Below are 16,094 nucleotides of genomic sequence, written 5' to 3'. Positions count from 1 at the left end.
CGTCTGCGTATTGAATAATTTTGTTATTGGGAATAGCAGTGTGAAAGTTATTAATAAAAATATTAAAAAGATGGATCCCTGTGGTACACCTGTTGGTGTAGGTAGGAAGGAGGAGATGGAGTTTTTCCATTTGACTGCCTGAGACCTATCTGACAAGTAGCTAGAGAACCAGGATAGAGAGTTAGATGAGAGATGCAGGTCTGATAGATGAAGGAGAAGATGTTTATGGGAAAGAGTATCGAAAGCTTTTGAGAGATCAAGCAAAACAGTAGAGACCAGGTGACCTGAATCTTGGGCTTGATTGATAGTTTCTAAGAAGGAAAGTAGAGCAGTAGTAGTGCTATGGCCAGAGCGGAAGCCATGTTGGGTTGGTATAAGAAGATGGTTTTGGGTTAGAAAAGGCATAAGTTGGAAGTGGATACACTTTTCTAAGATTTTAGAGATTGGTGAGAGTAGAGCAATAGGGTGAAAATTTGTAATGCTGGTGTTCTTGCCTCCTTTGTGAAGAGGAAGGATGTAAGCTGAACACCATAGTTTGGGGACGTAAGATTCATTAATAGATCTATTAATAATGATGCTGATTGGGAATGCTATCCCATCTGCGGCACATTTTAGGAAAGTGGAGGGAATATTGTCAGGGGCATTAGAGCAGGGTTTAAGTTTAGACAGAAGTCTTTTTATAAAGTTAGTTGAGACAGGTTTGAGATCGAACCTGAGGGAAGGGTTATTGGAGGAATTGGAGGGGGAAGATAGGGGAACAGATGGGTTATTGCTAGGGAAGGTCTTGGTTAGGTCAGATATTGTTTGTATAAAGAAAGAGTTAAATTCTGAGCATAGTTCTCTAGGTCAGATTTACTTGGTTCAGGGCAGGGATTATTTTTGGAGCTGGGATTAAGGAGAGAGTTTATTGAATTCCAGAATTTCTTGGGGTTGTTGTTATTATTAGACTGGAGGTTGGTGTAATAGGATTTTTTGTCCTTGGTAATTTGTTGTTTTACTTGGTTACGTAGTTGCTTATATTGGAGCGAGGTGTTGGGCAGTTTATTGTTTTGGAACAGCTTCCATAGTTTGTCCCTTTGATGCATAATTTGTTTAGTATGTTTAGATAACCAAGGAGCAGTATTTATTTTTATCATTTTATTTCTGATAGGGGCAAGAGAGTTAAGCGTATCTAAGAAAACAGAGGTGAAGTGGTCGATAGCAGCATCAAGAGGAAGAGTTTTAAGGTCTTGCCAGTTCATTTGTTTGAATAGGTTTGAGAAGGTTGTAGGGTTAAAGTTACTAAGATTACGAGTTAGGATGTATTGGTGTTGGTGAGAAGAAGAGTTGGTAGCATGATGAATAAAGGCTGGGAGGTGGTCACCAATAGTGTCCGGAATTGTTCCAGAATTGGTGATTTTATTTGGATTGGAGACTAGGATCCAGTCAATAGAGGATCCTGGGGGGTTAGTTTTGTTGAGTCGGGTTATATGGTGTATTGTTTGAGTGAAGTTGTAAAGGTTGACAGCTTGGGAAGGAGAGAGTTAATTTTGTTCCAGTCAGTATTTACATCACCTAAGATGCAAGTTTCATAGTTAACTTTAGTAGATGCCCATTGGAGAATGTCTTCGAGGATGAGGATATTGTTCCCAGTGGAGATATATAGGGCAATGATACAGATATTTTTGTGTCTATTTAGTTTCAGTAGTCCAGCTGTAAGTTCAGTATTTTTGAATTGAGGAACTGGAATTTGGAGGGGAATTACAGTTAGTGATTTAGAGTAAACTATGGCAGAGCCACCACTTTTTTATAGGTCGGCCATTTCTAATAATATGGTATCCAGGGGGGAAGTATCTCTGAATCAGAGCTATGGGGTTTAAGCCAAATCTCAGAAATGGCTAAGATATCTGGTTGGTTATGGGCTAACCAAGCCTGGAAAAGGTGGACTTTGTTATTAAGACTTTTGGAGTTCAAGGTGAAGATTTTCAATGTGTTTGGGAGGGGACAGGATGGGGTTGGGTAATTATTGTTAGCGAAAAGAATGGGGCCAGGGTTGGGGTGGATATCTCCAGCTAAGAATATGTTGTTAATCAGAAAAGATTTAAGAGATTTAGGTTTACAGATTTGAGAGTTTAGTTGGATGTAAGGTTATTTTGTGTGTAAATGTATTGGCAGTAGTGGAGAAGATTTTATAGTGGAACAGGTAGAGTTGATTGTGCCGGGATAAGATAAGAGGAGATAGAATGGAAGTGAGAGTAAGAGTTAGGGTGAAGTGAAAGTAAGAGTTAGGGTGAAGTGAGAGTAAGAGTTAGGGTGAAGTGAGAGTAAGAGTTAGGGTGAAGTGAGAGTAAGAGTCAGGGTGAAGTGAGAGTAAGAGTCAGGGTGAAGTGAGAGTAAGAGTCAGGGTGAAGTGAGTAAGAGTCAGGGTGAAGTGAGAGTAAGAGTCAGGGTGAAGTGAGAGTAAGAGTCAGGGTGAAGTGAGAGTAAGAGTCAGGGTGAAGTGAGAGCAAGAGTCAGGGTGAAGTGAAAGTAAGAGTTAGGGTGAAGTGAGAGTAAGAGTTAGGGTGAAGTGAGAGTAAGAGTTAGGGTGAAGGGAGAGTAAGAGTTAGGGTGAAGTGAAAGTAAGAGTTAGGGTGAAGTGAAAGTAAGAGTTAGGGTGAAGTGAAAGTAAGAGTTAGGGTGAAGGGGGGTTTTCAGTGGATGTTATTTTTGTTGGTGGGATTGGATAAGCAAAGGAGGAGTATGAGCTGGTATAGCATGAAGGAATCAGAAAGAGAAGGAGGAAGCAAGGGACTATGAGTTGCTGGAGAATTGAGGAAACCATGATTATGCAAAGAGGGAGGAGAGATAGGAATGTCAGTTGAACTGTTATAATCAAGATAATTATTGCAGAAAGTGTCTTTTCTATGTAAAGTGGATTGCCAAGAAAGACTGTCAGTGTGTAAGGTGATATTCATGTCCAAAAAATCAACACTATTGCCAAACCCGGCTATTCTAAATTTAAAAAATGGAATGGAAGTGGAAATAGAATCAATGAATGTAAGCAGTTGCTGTTTACTACACCCCCAGACAAAAAAGACATTGTCTATGTACCTCTTGTACAGATAGTGTGTTGAAAACCAGGGAGGTGGACTAGAGAATTAGCTTCCCAGGCTGCTAAAATCAGGTACGCATACGAGGAAGCCATTCTAGAGCCCATGGCTGCACTTTTAACCTGTTGGAAGATTTGGTTGTTAAAGTGAAATAAGTTTCCTTTCAACACTAGTGAAGCCAAAGTACCGATGGTGTTCATTTTCTCCTTAGTGTACCCTGTGAACTGTGACAAATAAGACTCTAAAAGTTGTAAACCTTCAACATGTGGGTTGTTTGTGTACAGCGCTTCAATGTCAAGAGTTATCAAAATTGCATCAGAATCAGAAGGTTTATAATGAAACAATACATTCAGGAAATCCCAGGAGTCTCTGATATAAAATTTTGTGTGCTGTACAATAGGGTTAAGACATATGTCTAAATATTCTGATATTTTTCCAGTTTTTGTTTTATGGTTCGAAACTATATGTCTGAAGGGGGGCTCAGTGACATTCTTATGCATTTTTGGGATCCCAAAAAACTTATCAAGTTGGGGATCCGTAACAAACAAATTCTGCTTCTGCTGATGAAATACAGGAGTCTTTCATTAGGTAATTAATGGTTTTGTCAATACATTTAAACGCTTTGTTGACATCTGTTAATGTAACTGGAACATAGCAATCACTATCACCTAAATCTGACAAAAGAGTTTTAACATATTTATTATGGTCCATCAGTACTATGCCAGTTCCTTTGTCTGCCCTTATAATCCTAAGTGATCTATCAGACTGAAGTGCTTTGAGGGCAGAAACTTCCGCTGGGGATATGTTAAACCATTTGTTGTGGCTAGATCTGCTGAGCATATCACTAAAGTCTTTTGCAAACTTTAAGAAAGATCTGTAGGGTGTTGCTCAAAGGAGGGTTGAACGTGCTTCTTCTAATAGGTAGTTTCCTAGAAACAGTATCAGAATCATCGCTGTCCTCAGAGTCATTATCACATATAAGTTTTAAATTAAGCTTCCTTAGGTAAAGATGGAAATCCAATAAAAGTGAAACCAAATCGGCCCTTTATATCAGAGACTCCTGGGATTTCCTGAATATATTGTTTCATTATAAACCACCTGCTTCTGATGCATTTTAGGTAACTCTTGACATTGAAGCACTGTACACAAACATCCCACATGTTGAAGGTTTACAACTTTTATTTGTCACAGTTCACAGGGTACACTAACGAGAAAATTAACACCATCAGTACTTTGGCTTCACTAGTATTAAAAGGAAACTTATTTCACTTTAACAACCAAATCTTCCAACAGGTTAAAGGTGTAGCCATGGGCTCTAGAATGGCTCCCTCGTATGCGAACCTGGTTTTAGCAGCCTGGGAAGCTAATTCTCTAGTCCACCTCCCTGGTTTTGAACACACTAAGCTCTACAAGAGGTACATAGACAATGTATTTTTTGTCTGGGGGAGTAGTAAACAGCAACTGCTTACATTCACTGATTCTATTTCCCCCTCCATTCCATTTTTGAAATTTACAATAGCCGGGTTTGGCAATAGCGTTGATTTTTTGGACACTAATATCACCTAACACACTGACAGTCTTTCCTGGGAATCCACGTTACATACAAAAGATACTTTCCTCAATAATTATCCCTCTATTTTTCTCCATATCACAACTTTTATTTTCCACAATAAAGTGTTGTTTTCTTGACTGGATGTATAAATTAAGAAATTAAAACCTTTTTCTCTCTTTCTTACTCTGGTCATCTCCCAGAACCTTTTGTACGTTTATTTAAACATTCTCACTATTATGTTTTTACTCTCATCCTTTAACCGCGTTCTATACAAGTTTAAGGAAGCAGAACAAACAGGATTTAGTAACGTCAGTTTCCTCTTCATCTTCACTTATACACAACACACATTTTCACTAGGTTGAAATCTTGACCCCCATATAAAAGAAACACCAACTGCATAACTTCCTTTTCATATGTTTTTCTGGTATCACAAACATTTGACATACATGTGTTTTTCCCATTAATGCAGAATTCACCACATAAGCATTTTAAATGCCCTTCACATAAGAATACTTCTTGAATTTATTTTAGATCAAACTCTCACTGCATCATAACTACATCTTCCCAAATTTTATTTCTAGCAAAGACACACACCATTCATCAAAAAATACAAACCCCTAATTTTCATCAGATCACCCAAACCGTTACTTTTATCGTTATTCAAGTTCATTGTAGTTTCCTTTAAAGTTTAAACATTCATTCAAACAAACCAAAACTTCCCTCGTCCATATTTTATTCTTAGTAAGTACCACTACATCATGTGTGTATGTCAGAACTACTGGAATCACTACCTTCTTCTGCATCACATATCTAGCATCACACTTTTTATAAGCAGTTTCACTTGCTATCGCATTCATTACCAGTGCAAATTCCAGTCAAGGGACATCCTTGTTGTATACCATACTTCGTATATAGTACTTAACTCAGATACCCATTCACTAACACTCTCACTCTATTATTTTGATATGCTGACATACACACGACCCTATTATCGACTCCATTCTCAATAACATCCCACAAAGCATGTCCTACTGTATCAAATGTCTTGCTAATATCACCTACTGTAAGTTTCACATCCTCAACTTTACTTACATCATCCAGAATCTCTCTCAGTATCCCACTACATAATCCTTTATAAAGAAACCCTTCAGCCAGTCATTCAGTACATCTACAAAATATCCTCTTTTTCAGTACACTGATTTCTTACATATTCCATGCCCTATACCATCTGGGACTGATACTAAATTAACATTTACGTTCCTAATACTTCCTGTAATACACTGACTTCTTACACATTCCATGCCCTATACCATCTGGGACCGATACTGAATTAACATTTACGTTCCTAATACTTCCTGTAATACACTGACTTTACACATTCCATGCCCTATACCATCTGGGACTGATACTGAATTAACATTTACGTTCCTAATACTTCCTGTAATACACTGACTTCTTACACACTCCATGCCGTATACCATCTGGGACTGATACTGAATTAACATTTACGTTCCTAACACTTCCTGTAACACACTGACTTCTTACACATTCCATGCCATATACCATCTGGGACCGATACTGAATTAACATTTACATTCCTAATACTTCCTGTAATACACTGACTTCTTACACATTCCATGCCCTATACCACCTGGGACTGATACTGAATTAACATTCACGTCCCTAATACTTCCTGTAATACACTGAATTCTTACACATTCCATGCCCTATACTATCTGGGACTGATACTGAATTAACATTTACATTCCTAATACTTCCTGTAATACACTGACTTCTTACACATTCCATGCCCTATACCATCTGGGACTGATACTGAATTAACATTCACGTCCCTAATACTTCCTGTAATACACTGACTTCTTACACATTCCATGCCCTATACCATCTGGGACTGATACTGAATTAACATTCACGTCCCTAATACTTCCTGTAATACACTGACTTCTTACACATTCCATGCCCTATACCATCTGGGACTGATACTGAATTAACATTTACGTTCCTAATACTTCCAGTAATACACTGACTTCTTACACATTCCATGTCCTATACCATCTGGGACTGATACTGAATTAACATTCACGTCCCTAATACTTCCTGTAATACACTGACTTCTTACACATTCCATGCCCTATACTATCTGGGACTGATAGTGAATTAACATTTACATTCCTAATACTTCCTGTAATACACTGACTTCTTACACATTCCATGCCCTATACCATCTGGGACTGATATTGAATTAACATTTACGTTCCTAATACTTCCTGTAACACACTGACTTCTTACACATTCCATGCCCTATACCATCTGGGACTGATACTGAATTAACATTTACGTCCCTAATACTTCCTGTAATACACTGGCATCTTACACATTCCATGCCCTACACCATCTGGGACTGATACTGAATTAACATTTACGTTCCTAATACTTCCTGTAACACACTGACTTCTTACACATTCCATGCCCTATACCATCTGGGATTGATACTGAATTAACATTTATGTCCCTAATACTTCCTGTAATACACTGACATCTTACACATTCCATGCCCTATACCATCTGGGACTGATACTGAATTAACATTTACGTTCCTAATACTTCCTGTAATACACTGACTTCTTACACATTCCATGCCCTATACCATCTGGGACTGATACTGAATTAACATTTACGTTCCTAATACTTCCTGTAACACACTGACCTCTTACACATTCCATGCCCTATACCATCTGGGACTGATACTGAATTAACATTTACATTCCCAATACTTCCTGTAATACACTGACTTCTTACACATTCCATGCCCTATACCATCTGGGACTGATACTGAATTAACATTTACGTTCCTAATACTTCCTGTAATACACTGACTTCTTACACATTCCATGCCCTATACCATCTGGGACTGATACTGAATTAACATTTACGTTCCTAATACTTCCTGTAATACACGGACTTCTTACACATTCCATGCCCTATACCATCTGGGACCGATACTGAATTAACATTTACGTTCATAATACTTCCTGTAATGCACTGACTTCTTACACATTCCATGCCCTATACCATCTGGGACTGATAATGAATTAACATTTACGTTCCTAATACTTCTTGTAATACACTGACTTCTTACACATTCCATGCCCTATACCATCTGGGACTGATACTGAATTAACATTCACGTCCCTAATACTTCCTGTAATACACTGACTTCTTACACATTCCATGCCCTATACCATCTGGGACTGATACTGAATTAACATTTACATTCCTAATACTTCCTGTAACACACTGACTTCTTACACATTCCATGCCGTATACCATCTGGGACTGATACTGAATTAACATTTACGTTCCTAATACTTCCTGTAATACACTGACTTCTTACACATTCCATGCCCTATACCATCTGGGACTGATACTGAATTAACATTTACGTTCCTAATACTTCATGTAATACACTGACTTCTTACACATTCCATGCCCTATACCATCTGGGACTGATAATGAATTAACATTTACGTTCCTAATACTTCCTGTAATACACTGACTTCTTACACATTCCATGCCCTATACCATCTGGGACTGATACTGAATTAACATTTACGCTCCTAATACTTCCTGTAATACACTGACTTCTTACACATTCCATGCCCTATACCATCTGGGACTGATACTGAATTAACATTTACGTTCCTAATACTTCCTGTAATACACTGACTTCTTACACATTCCATGCCCTATACCATCTGGGACTGATACTGAATTAACATTTACGTTCCTAATACTTCCTGTAATACACTGACGTCTTACACATTCCATGCCCTATACCATCTGGGACTGATACTGAATTAACATTTACTTTCCTAATACTTCCTGTAATACACTGACTTCTTACACATTCCATGCCCTATACCATCTGGGACTGACACTGAATTAACATTTACGCCACTAATACTTCCTGTAATTCACTAGCAGTAATTTATTTTTCAGATTTTTCCTTAACTAGTTCTGGAATTTTTGTTTTACTTTCCATTCTTTATATTTTTGTTCTTTTAGCTGTTATACAGATTTTCCACATGATAGACTACAACACTAATAATTTGCTCATGTTTCTATCTCGTTTTTACATTTTTATTTTCCCCATTATAGTAATATTAATATCATCCTTTACTATTTTACCTAAATATGCAGGTACCTCCTCCCTTCTTCCTTGTAAACATCTCTCCCTAAACAGTAATGCCTTCGTTTTATTTTTTATACATTCTTTCGTTCTTCTCTAAATTCTCTAATACACTTCCACACATCTTCCCACACTTCAGTCTCTCTTCCTTTCTTAAATCATCCTGCCATTGAAAAATACACTTTTTATACTTCTTTTAAAATTCAGTCCACCATTCAGACCAGTTTTATAGGCATCCTTCACGGTTATTTGATCCTTACATAACTGCAATACTTCGCACTCTCCAAGTTCATCCCATAATTTCTATTTATTTAAATAAACTCGGTAAATGGCAAGATACTTCAATGTACACAACTTCCTTTAATTCCATTCAAAAACTTGATAAAGCACTTTAAAAATACCAAAACATAAAAGCTAAATGGTTGTGTACGTGGAAGCCGCTTACCATGTACTGAGTTTATTTGGATTGTAGATTTGTATTCGGTATCTGGGTTTGGTAATTTCTATTTATTTGTTTTATTCCCTTTCCTATCTCTTCATCACTCCATCCATATTCTAAATGGTCTGAAATCCTGCTACAACTGCATCAGCATCTGCTACCCCCAGGCTTTCTGATAATACAAAATAATCAATTTCAGATCCAACTCCCCCCTTGACTGTTGCACCACACAGCTCATTTACCATATTTTATTATTTTCTGTCTTAACATCTTTCCCTTAAATCACAATTAAAGTCCCCAACAATTACAATTTTTATATAACCACTGCACAGTCTAATATTTCATGAAACAGATTATCTCTTTCCTTGCTAGGTATATATGCATACAATGCTATAATTTTATAAACATGTTCTCTCCACCTGACATCCACAACAGCTACCCTTCCCATCCTTACCAATGTTACATCTAGAATTTTCACTGTTTTGTTACACAGTCACTCCTGAACAACGTTCACTATTCCCACCCCACAAGTTTTCTATTTGCAGTCTTTCTTCACTTGTTAGAAATCTTACATTCACTAACATTACAACACCACAAGACGAAGAACACGGGGTAAAATTATGTCCTCACATTTGAAACAAATGTTCATATCTCTGGAACCATACGAGTTATGAAAGAAGTATACATGCCAAACTCTTCAACACAAATAATTTTAATATGGGTAATACTATTTAGGTTCTAGGTCTTAAAACCAAATTTTATAAGTCACAGTAAACACAGTAACTATTACATTTGTAATATTTTGTAAACAACTTGCAATATCTCAGCAACCACTCATGTTACACAGACACTGTCAACAGTTTTGTATTCATGTTGCCAATAGCTTTCATATGAGGCTACGGAGGTCTATCTGTGTTACTTGGTTGTTGAGATATTTATAAAAATGTGAAAATCATATAAGCTTTAAGATGAAATCTTTTAAAACTTTGTATATAGCACAGTTTTGGAATTATTGATGCAAATACGATCAAGCAATATTTAATGTACCTGGAGGCATCACTTAAATGCAATGAGTTAATGTACGAGACCCGAGAGGTATGTCCGGACAGCAATAACTTACTTCCAGGACAATCTTGCAGAAGGATCTGAAGTATAGGATGGACACACATCAGAACAGAGAGTTAAGTTTTCCATTCATATAACTGGCACCAAACCCTAAATAATTAAGCACTATAAAGAAGGCAGTCTCAAACTTTCATGTGTAGAAATGAGTGATGGAAGTTTTCTACTCTATCTTCCTGCAAGTGAATGTTGGCAATTACACTCTTTGGTTAACTCACTATCTTATATGTACTATAATCTATATGAAGTATAAAGATTGCGTACTCTATATTTTGTTTAATTGAACCTTTTGATTAACATGTCTTTCTCTTGTTAATGATTTTATGTCTTTGGAGCTTTTCTCCCCGGGCCTCCACTGAAAATGGACATATATCCAGTTGGACTCTCCATTAACAAATGTAAAATAAATAAAATAAATAAATAAACTCCTCAGTTATATAACCTGTCACAAAAATCTCTCTTTTTCTACAGCTCAAGTAAAAGGTTCTGCATGAATGCTTATGAAGTGTGTCTTCAATCTTCCATAAATCTACATTTGAATGATGTGCCCACGCCCTCAGCAGATAAGTAAAAACAATCCATACTCATGAGTTCTTGTTATCACCAATAATATAAGATAAACAACCACATCACAGAAAGGTCATTATTCCAGTTATGAGATCACCCTCACTCTGTCCTTTTTGTAGCAGTGGTATGTGATTAGTAAACAGTGTTCCCATTTAGGTCATTAGGTGATTATGACATGACAAAGGAAAAAAATCCACACCATGAACTTTTCCTGTACTGCTTAAGGCTTCCTGTGAACAGAAATTAGATTGGATGTCCAGCTAAAGAAACAAGCATTAGTATAAAAGAGGAGTTATTTCATTGAGGCTGACTTTAAAATTATTGGTTTTAATTTTTTTTTTAATTTATGTGGGTGTGACGTAGGTGTGTGACCATGTCTAAAGTACGCTCTCCATCTTTTAATGAGAAAGGGCAAATGAGAAGTTATGTACCTACCATAACGTTCCATGTTAGTTGTCTTCTCTCGCCTTCTTTCTTGCTTGATGGGTTCGGAGCCGATCCTCGGCTCCGACTCGGCACTTGCTAAGCTCGAGAGTCACTTTTACCAGCTCGAGGCAGCCCCATATCCCATGATGCAAGGCGGTAAGTACCCAGATCTCGTTTGTTGTCTATAGGCAATAACACCTAGCATAAGAAACTTCCCAAAAGGAAGAAAGAAGGCAGAGAAAAAGCCTGAAGGATGGGTTAGGAAGACCAGAACTGTATGGTCTTAAGAAACATTCTTCCATGTAGGGAGAAAAAGGTCTGTCCAGGCCAGGGGAAGGAGGAGGGTCGAGAAAGAAGTTTGCAGAGAAGACAACTAACATGGAACGTTATGGTAGGTACATAACTTCTCAATGTTAAGTTGTCAATCTCGCCTTCATTCTTGCTTGATGGGACTGCGTCCCTAGCACCTCTATCCTGGGTGGCTCAATGGAACAGACTCTTGAGAACTGTAGAGCCAAAACTGGCTCTGTCCCTGGAGGCCAAATCCAATTTGTAATGAGAAACAAAGGTATGAGGAGTGGCCCAAGTGGCTGCTGCACAAATAGTGTCTAATGGAAGTCTAGCCTGAAAGGCTGTGGAAGTGGCTAAGCTTCTGGCTGAATGCGCTTTAGGTTTTGAGCACAGCTGTTTTCCCCTGAGCTGATAGATTTCAGAGATGACAGAAGAAAGACATCTAGATAAGGTCACTTTTGAGATGGGAAGGCCTTTTTTGTTATCAGCATAAGAAATAAAGAGCTGATCGGATTTCCTGAACTGTTTTGTTCTGTCCAAATAATATCTGAGTTGGCGGTGAACATCAAGATAATGTAATTTCTGTTCCGATCTGTTTGAGTAGTTTGGGAAAAATACAGGAAGGTCAATAGACTGATTCAAATTACTCTTTGAGGCGACCTTAGGCAAAAAGGTCGGATTAGTTCTCAAGGATACTCTGTCTTTGTGGAAGACCAAATAGGGGGGACGAACAGAGAGAGCATGAAGTTCAGATACTCTCCTAGCCGACGTAATAGCAACCAGGAATAGAGTTTTCCATGAAAGAAATTTCAGGGAACATGAAGCAGCTGGCTCGAAGGGAGGAAGAATCAAGGATGTCAGCACTAAATTTAGGTCCCATTGAGGAGGAGGACTCCTGACTGGAGGTTTCAGGAGAAAGATTCCTTTTAAGAAGGCTCTACAAAGCCTGTGGGACATAATGTTGTGATCTGCGAACCCGATATGAAAGTTCGAGATAGCAGCCAACTGAACTTTGACCGTGGAAGAAGAAGAGCCCGCGTGAAAGATTTCCACTAAGAAATCCAAAACTGCTTGGACTGGAGCAGTAAAGGGATCAATATTTTTAGCTTTTGCCCAACAAGAAAAGCGTTTCCATTTGCTGGTATAAATCCTTCTAGTAGAGGATTTTAGGGAAGCTACTATGATGTCTCTAACAGGATTAGAGATCATAGGAAGCCTGGCTAAGGAAGGAAGTGGAGCAACCATGCTGTGAGGTTGAGAGAAGGGATAGACCGGTGCAGCTGACCCGATTGGTGAATCAGAAGGTCTGGTACTGGGTCCAGATGCCACGGCTGCACCAAAAGGTGATGATGGAGGAACGGGAACCAAATTTGTCGAGGCCAATAGGGAGCAATGAGAATCATTTTGGCTCTCAAAACGGTGGCTTTCTGGAGTACTTGTGGAATCAGCGGAAAAGGAGGAAAGGCATAAAGAAGTCCCTGGGGCCAATCCTGGGTAAGAGCGTCTCTGGGGGGATGGCCTGGCAGTGGGAAGAGAGAAAAGAAGTCTGGGCATTTGCTGTTTTGGGGAGTAGCAAAAAGATCGCAACATGGGCGGCCCCATTCTAGAAAAATCTCCTCCACTATAGATTGTTTGAGAGACCACCCGTGAGGCATGAGAATAGCTCTGCTCAATCTGTCCGCTAAAATGTTGGTTTTCCCAGGGATATGCGTTGCTACCAGAAACCGATGAGAGGAGATCGCCCATTGCCAAAGTCTGAGAGCTTCGACACAAGGGGTAGGACTTGGTTCCCCTGCTTGTTGATATACCATACTACAGACATGTTGTCTGTGTGAACTGCAATTGTTCCCAAGGGAAGAAAGTCGTTGAGGGCTTGCAACGCCAAAAGCACTGCTCTCATCTCTAGGACATTTATGTGCAGGTGGTATTCGCACGGTTGCCACGCCCCATGAACCATCCTGCCCTGCTAATGACCACCACCTGATCAGGAGGCCCGAGTGACAGTGGCTACCGGGCCGGGATACAAAGGGTCTGCCTTGGTGAATCTGAGGAGAAGTAATCCACCATGAAAGATGATTCCTGCAAATCTGTGTCACCAGTATTTGGTGACGCATTGGAAGTTGTTGGTAAGACCACTGAGTGAACAACATCCATTGAAGCAGGCGCATGTAGAAGCGGGCCAGGGGAAGAAGGGTAATGGCCGCAGCCATGAGGCCCAACACCTTTAGAACCATTCTGGCTTGTACTTTTTTGCTGGCTAGGATGATCCTCACGTGACTTTGTATATCTGAGATTCTTTGGTCTGTGAGGGTTGCTGACATCCGAACAGTGTTTAAGTTTGCGCCTATGAAAGTAATAGACTGGCAGGGCAATAAGGAGGATTTTTCGTAGTTGATCGAAATTCCCAATTGAGTGCAAAGATTTATTGTGTAATCCCTGGCTAGAAGGAGTTGATGCCTGGTGGTGGCTGAAAGGAGCCAGTCGTCGAGATACGGAAACACCTGGAATCCTTGACGTCTCAGGTGAGCCGTGACCACTGATATACATTTGGTGAACACTCTGGGGGCTGTAGTGAGACCAAAGGGCAGGGCTCTGAACTGGAAATGACTGGACCCCAGCCGAAGCGGAGAAATCTTCTGGAGCCGCCTGTGAATTTTGATGTGATAGTACGCGTCCTGAAGATCTATTGAGCACATCCAGTTGTCCTTCTCTAGGAAGGGTAAAATTGACTGAAGTGTGACCATTCGAAATCTTGTCCTCCTCACAGACTTGTTGAGTCTGCTGAGATCCAATATTGGTCTCCAGTCTCCGCCTTTTGGGGACCAAAAGAATCTTGAGTAGATTCCGGGCTCTGAATGGTCTGCTGTAACTGGCTGAATGGCTCTTTTTCGTAGAAGTTTTAATACTTCTAACTCTGCAACTTCCCTTAGACCGGGTGGTACATCTGGAAGGGAATTTGAGTGAGAGAAGGGACTTTCCTCGAAAGGAATTTTGTAACCCTCGGATATGATCGACTGTACCCATCTGTCTTGAGTGAGGGAACGCCAGGCTTCTGGGTACAGCGATAATCTTCCCCCGACTGCCTCCAAGGATGGACAGTCGGGCAACATCTCAGGGATGCTGAAAGGGCTTGTCAGAGAGAGGCTCTCTGCTTCCCTGGTTCTGTGGACCCCCTCTGCCTCTAGAGCGGCGTCTGTTATTATTACCCCCTCTGCCTCTAGGGGTAAACTGACCATGTGTATCCAGCGTGACTCCTTGGGATTTGCGGAACCACATCTTTCCACCCTTCTGTCCTTTAGGGTAAGGTCTAGAAGGGGTGGACAAACGGACCCACGCAGAAAGAGTCTTGCTGTCCTGTTCACACCTGGTCAATGTATCCTTCACTTGAGGGCCAAACAAAGCTGACCCATCAAAGGGAGAGTTTGTGAAGGACGCCTTAAAGGGATCTGCAAAATTACAGAGCCACATCCAGGCTTGGCGTCTAAGAGCCACCCCTGTACCTGCGGCTCTACTCGCTCCATCTGCTGCATATGATATCAGTCGCATGGAGGAGTTAGCAATAGAATTAAGGATTCCTAGCTGCGAAGCAATTTTTTCTTGAGCCCCTGCAGCCGTAGGATCCTGTACTACTTCACCTAGTTCCTTAAGGATGTCCCTTTGGAGTCTGGTGAAGTGACATAAGTAGTTCAGCGAGCGCATACCAAAGGTCGCTGAAGAGAACATCCGCTTACCATACCTATCCATGGTCCTAGAATCCTTATTAGGAGGATGGACAGGTACGGAAGGATCTGCAAGTTCCTTCTTAGTGGCAGCCGCCACCATGGCATCAGCAGGGACACCTTCGTAAGGAATTGCTTATCCGAAGGGGCAGTAATAAATTTAGACGGCCTCCTAGGAACTGGCTCTACAGAGTCAGGAGCAGCCCAAGCCTTTTGAGCAATAACCTCCATGAGGGGGTTGAAAGGCGGAGACACCCAGGAGGTGGAGGGCCGAGATCCAAACGCCTCTAGGTATACCGACTCATCCTCAGAGGGATTTGTGGAGGGCCAGTTTCCCCTCTGTTTTAGGAGTTCTAGGATGTCTGAAAAGGAGACATCCTCAGAGGGGGATCTTGGGGATCCCTCCGACTCATCTAAGTCGGTATCTGAAGTGATAGACTCAGGGGAGTCTAGGTGTTTCCTCTTACAAATCCTATTGCACGGAGGATCTCCTGACTGATCAGGAGAATCCTTGGAAGAGGGGGTTATTCCCAGTGGGGAAACCTGAGGCGGAGGATCTCTGGGTCCAGGAGCAAGAGAGATGGCAGAGATATCGACAGGCACTGTAGAGGGAGGAGCTAAGGGAATAGACTGCTGGCTGAGCCCAGTGGCCAGCACACTTTCATCACCTCAAGGCCCCTCCCAGGGAGGTCCGAGA

General features: G+C 40.4%; 1 protein-coding gene across 1 annotated transcript in view; it reads right to left on the bottom strand.

Annotated features, from left to right (window-relative positions):
- Positions 1-16,094, bottom strand: part of LOC122813960 (zinc finger protein 665-like) — a 281,546-nt gene that overhangs the window by 39,784 nt on the left and 225,668 nt on the right. The window lies entirely within an intron of this gene.

Source organism: Protopterus annectens, chromosome 10.part0, assembly GCF_019279795.1.
Source record: "Protopterus annectens isolate FY-2018-M chromosome 10.part0, PAN1.0, whole genome shotgun sequence".
NCBI classification, from domain to species: Eukaryota; Metazoa; Chordata; order Ceratodontiformes; family Protopteridae; genus Protopterus; species Protopterus annectens.
The sequence above is the reverse complement of the archived record's forward strand: the minus strand, read 5'-3'. Positions and strand labels throughout refer to the sequence as shown.